General features: G+C 39.3%; 1 protein-coding gene across 1 annotated transcript in view; it reads right to left on the minus strand.

The window, feature by feature from the left end:
* LOC147009316 (fibrocystin-L-like) overlaps positions 1-2,436 on the minus strand; it is a 98,659-nt gene extending 96,223 nt beyond the window's left edge. Inside the window, exon 1 of the mRNA XM_085861692.1 lies at positions 2,274-2,436. The gene's annotated coding sequence lies outside the window, so the exon portion shown is untranslated. The remainder of the gene's footprint in view (positions 1-2,273) is intronic.
* Positions 2,437-6,000: the final 3,564 nt, after the last annotated feature.

The raw sequence follows: 6,000 nt of genomic DNA on the forward strand, positions 1-6,000 counted from the left end.
AACCGAACTAGCAACACACAGTAACATGTAGGTGAGAAAATTAAACAGTTAAAACGGGACAAATAACAACCGGAAACTTAGCTTTGAGAACGTCAGCAGGGAGTCCCGAAGGAGACCTCTCGCTGCTCCAAAACCGGAACCGGAACTTCAATGATGATGATGACCGGAATGATGACTACAATGCCTCTGGAGAGACATTTCGAGTCTTGTTGTTGGGTGCTAGAAGTGTGTGCTTGGCGATATGGAGAAGATGATTTATAATACTACCTACCACCGGATGGCACGATATGATGCACATTTACATTGAGAAAATTGGGGTCTTTTCCCCACCATGTAGGATTTAAAATGTTTTTTTGCATCTCCATTTACAAAGAGGATTCCAATGGTATACAATATGATGGGGTTAGTAGTGGGGTGGGGCAGATTCTATCAACGGACAGACAGACAGACAGAGACAGAAAATACAACTTTATATAAAACTAGCAAAAGTTCCCATCCCTGGTGATGGGAAAAGCTAGCCATGGTGGTGGTGAGAATAACCACAGGAGATGACAATCAGGCAGTTAGCTGGGGAAATTAAATCCATCCTGCAGCGCTACATTTCACCAAATGTGGCGCTATTCAAAGCAACTACAACGGAGGAAGTATATACCCCATCATTTCCACCAGGGAATCCCAGGGCTTTCCCGGTAGCCGAAGGAGCTGCTGACCCCACTTAAACCTGGCCGGTACAACCTTTTACCTCTATGACAAATTTGGTCCAAATTTGTCCAGTGGTGTAGGAGTGTATATGTAACAGACAGACAGGCAGATCAACATTTACAGTTAAGTGTATCTAACATATAAAGCTCCTTCTAACTACTGACTGATATGAAAGATCAGTACCTTCTGGGTGACGTAGAAAGCTGAAATTTTGCGTGCCGAGGGACATCGAAGCTGGTACACTGGAAAATTTCACAGAATTGCAAAACAACATCCATAAATGAAAATAAATAAATGAAAAATCTAATGCAGGTAAGCCACCCGAGACAATGTATAAGCACACCCTGCTTGTGTGCAATATATATATATATATATATATATATATATATATATATATATATATATATATATATATATATATATATATATATATATATATATATATCCATCCTGAGAAAGAGCTGAAAGCACATTCTGTATCGTCTTTACGACCATTCATCATTGTTGTCTCATTCTTTCCACCGACAATTAACCCCCTTGGGGATCTTAACGTTTGAGATGGTGAAAGGAACATGAGCATACATACGTCAAAGACCCTCCGCCCTTCTGGAAGGACTTAATCGTTCTCGTTATACAAGCAAATTGTCCACATCAGCTCTGCTGGGAATAATTCCACAAAGATTGATCAGCAAGTCTGTGCTCTTGCATCGAAGTAGAGAAACTCAGCAAGAGTGATCGTTCGGTTAAAAATGGTGCAGAAGGAATATGTAAATACCTATCCTCAATGCCAGTCATCACTCTGGGCTGGCAGGATGGTCGAGAGGTACACACACTCGCCTCTAAACTGTCTAACCTCGGTTTGAATCCCGACCCAGATATAAACAACCGTCCTGGTGTCGCACAAGCAGGGCAATCCATCATTGTCAATGCGTGTCACGTCCCTTAGATGAATGTTAAACCGGGCGTTCGGTCCCTGGCATTAGTTGGTGGACGTTAAAGATCCCACGGTGTCCTTCGTGAAGAATAAGTTAGCTCTCACCGGCACCATCCTTCCTTAATCATCAGGCCTGGCCAGTGAGTTCGTGAAAGACTTGTGATGGAATTCCTTGCTTGTGAAGCAGCAATCCGAACGTTTATCATCGGGGCGGGTATTGAACGCAGACGACACAACAAACCCGTACACCATCCTGTGAAAAATTATTTATAATATATATATATATATATATATATATATATATATATATATAATATAATACATATATATACAATATAGATATACATATATATATATATATATAATATAATACATATATATATACAATATAATACATATATATACAATATAGATATACATATATATATAATATAATACATATATATACAATATAGATATACATATATATACAATATAGATATACATATATATAATATAATACATATATATACACAATATAATACATATATATACAATATAGATATACATATATATATATATATATATATATATATATATATATATATATATATATATGAACATAGAGTGAAGAGAATGTAAAAAAAAAAAAACTTACTAAACACAGGATCAGAGGAACGTGTCCAAACCGCTGAGCTTCGTGGTTTAGGTCTCGTTACCTCAGCCACAGCTCACTTAACCATCATCCGATCCCTTCAGGTAAACAGCTATTTGAACAGCTGAAGAGATGTAACTGACGTCCACGTACAGTCCGCTCACACTCAGCTTGTGACACCTGCGCGTCATACACCTGCACACCCAGCAACATCGGTTTGAAAGGGATGGTAAGATGATGCAGGTATGCATAATATGTGAACGAACAAATGTGACTGGCAAGATCAGTGACGCCAGATGAGCAGAATGCAATGTCACGTGATGACAAAAAAATTAATTAATATGTCGCAAAAATGGCGTCGATGCGTTGAATTAATAACGACTTTCCCACCGTCGTCTTTAACGATATCTCACTCCTTGTGTTCTTCAACATCCAAGCTTCAATGGTCATAATCATGTCAATCATTCTGTCCATTATAAATTTCCAGATGTTAACTCATTGTACGGGTGGGCGTCGAAAGTTCAACTTCAATTAAGTGAATGATGAATAATTATTTAATGAAAAATAACTCGGTAATAAGCGCAACCGTCATGACGGTCAATAATCACGTACGGATATAAACACACTCGCTATTCCCATTTGTGTATGAACAATCTGCGCAATCAGAGATTGTAGGCCTCCGTCGCGGTATTGGGATGGAGTGGCCATTTCCACATACCCTGACATTGCCACGTACATTGTAGATGCAGAATTATCAAGATATGTGACCCTTGGTCAGTAAATTTATGTAAATTTTAAAAAAAACCCTTGGTCGGTAATGAAAATATCTAGAAATAATAAATAAAACTAACCTTCCCACTATCTTGGTGAGGAAGGGGCGGAGCTTGAACTGTGCTTGTGTGGATGTCTGAAATTTGCTCCTCCTCCTCCTCTGCCCCATCTTGGTGAAGAGAGGGTCGGAGCTTGGCCCCAAACAAGCAAGCAAGCAAGCAAACAGGTTGTTTTTTTTTCTCCAAAGACCGATACAGGAGGAGGCCATTCGACAACAACATTGCTACAACAACAGACCAAACAAATCCATCTCAGGCCACAAACCCAATCTCATTGGTGGTAGGAGGTGTCATGTAAGCAAACACAATAATATTTAAACTGAAAGTATTTTTATTATCTATAATAATAATTTGTGTTTGTCTGTGTCTCCTTCGTAACTACAAAACTATAAAACCGAGCAGCATGAAAGTTTGCATATATACCACAGAAACTCCAAGGAAGTGCAAGAGTGAAAATTGGGTGTTTGGGTTAAATAAAACAGCCCTTTTGAAGATAATTAATGGCCTTTTTTAATTATGTCCTTCATCAGGTGATCCTCGACCACCTCGCTCGATATGGAGTCTCAAGAAGTATCCTGGGTAAGCTTGCTGGAGTATTCACCATGTTTTTTGGCCTGCTCAACCATGCTTTGACTTGGAACAGGCTGCAATGATTTATTAACGATAAAGTTGTTTTTTTCTTCACTCTCCTCACTCATATTATCGAATGTCTGATCATCAGAGCTTCGAATCGCGAGGTATGCACGGAGACGCCAACGTTCAAGGCTTTATTTCATTTCCGCACATGCCATAACCTCGAGAATCTCTTAAACTAAGCTGAATTACAAAATTTTCAGCTCCAGATTTGAACATAGCAGTAGCTCCGACTGCTTAAAAAAATTCTCTATTTCGGACATACTTGACATTTTGGGTGTCTCCGGGAGGTGTGTGTTTAATATGATGGTTCAGTGATTGCTATTGTTTGCCAAGCGAGCTGTTCCTTATCAACTATTTAATTAGAGTGCTTGCTTGAGTGCTTAAGCCACTTGCCAAGCACCCTACAATCGATAGCGGTACAGTTTGTGTCGTAATTGGGACGTATAGTCGGCAGTTGAAACAAGGCAGAGTTACATGATTTACAAAGGTTATATGTTTCTCTTTGTGAGTTTCAAAACAAAATATATTTGATAACACCCGATTTCTGAGCCATTTGCTGTATTAACGTGTTTTCTAAGTTATAGAGCCACATCTCTTTGGAATGTCTATCATGTAACATAGTGGTTTTTAAAAATTTGTTCATTGAAATTCCTCCAAAACAACGATGAAAACTATTCAAGCTTTTTGGGTCGTATACAGCATGTACTGCAGTCGGTAATCACACTGACTCCAATCAGCCAATGTTGGCCAAGTAGGAATATATCGTGTGTGTGTGTGTGTGTGTGTGTGTGTGTATTTCATAAAGCACAACATATTCTCTCTGCGAACTCCCCTACCCCCACCCATCTCTCTCTCCTTGTCCTATCCTCATTGTACCCCCTCCCAATACAGTGCGTATATCTCTATCTCTATCTCTATCTCTATCTCTATCTCTATATATATATATATATATCTCTCTCTCTATCTCTATCTCTATATATATATATATATATCTCTCTCTATCTATCTATCTATCTATCTATCTATCTATCTCTCTCTCTCTCTCTCTCTCTCTCTCTCTCTCTCTCTCTCTCTCTATCTCTATCTCTCTCTCTCTCTCTCTCTCTATCTCTCTCTCTCTCTCTCTCTCTCTCTCTCTCTCTCTCTCTCTCTCTCTCTCTCTCTCTCTCTCTCTCTCGACGTGTCCGGGCAGTGTTTATGTCCTGACGGGCATTTGTCTCCAGACGTGTCCAGGCGGTGTTTGTCTTTGGGCAATATTTATAGTATGACATGTAGAAAATAGATTTCAGACATTATTTTGTTTCTATCTTCACTGTTATCATACGCAGAATCATTTTGATGAGACGGTATGAATCATAATTAATTCTCCACATGTCTGCCTTCCCTTCCTCTCACCTCTTGCTGCCTTCCCTTCCCCACCCCTCCTCACTCTTTGCTCCCCCACCCCTCCTCAGTCCCCCTTGCTTTACCCTCCCACCTCCTTACTCTCCCCCTCTATCCCCCCCATCCCTCTCTCTCCCTCTCTTCCTACTACTCCCATCAGTGGGGGGGGGGGATGAAGGTGGACCCTCCAACAAATATCAACCATTACATGTGTATACAATTACACATCCACATGGAAGTTACCTATATGCCAACATCCCTACACCCCTCTATCTCCATAACTTCCAGGTACCTATCTAATTCCAATTTAAACTTGTCTACTGTTTCTGCTGCCACTACCTTTCCAGGGACATCAATGCATTAAATACTCTCGAATTACATACATATATATATATATATATATATATATATATATATATATATATATATATATATATATATATATATATTGTCGGTGAAAGTCCCTGCTTCACTACCATCTTAAGTATCCTCTTCTTTTGTCTCAAGCTATGGCCCCTGGTTCTATCACTGTCTACTCTGTTAAATAATTAATCTGCACTTATTTTATCTATTCTTTTCATTATTTTAAACATCTCTATCATATCTCCTTGTAACCACCTAATTTCTAGTGTATAAAGCCCTGTCTCTTTCAGCCGCTCCTCATAGCTGAGTCTAGCTAGGCCCGGAATCAATCTCGTATCCCTGTGCTGAACCCTCTCAATGGCATCGATGTCCTTCCTGAGTTGTTTGTGACCAAAACTGCACACAATATTCTGGATGTGGCCCTCACTAAATTCCTGTACAACGTTAACACAACCTCTTTTGATTAATAAATGATCCCCCTCCGAATACAAGCTAAAACCCTCTTTGTTTTACATATA

The sequence above is a fragment of the Eptatretus burgeri genome, chromosome 17 (genome assembly GCF_056783735.1).
Source record: "Eptatretus burgeri isolate ZD-2024b chromosome 17, Ebu_testis_v1, whole genome shotgun sequence".
NCBI lineage: Eukaryota > Metazoa > Chordata > Myxini > Myxiniformes > Myxinidae > Eptatretus > Eptatretus burgeri.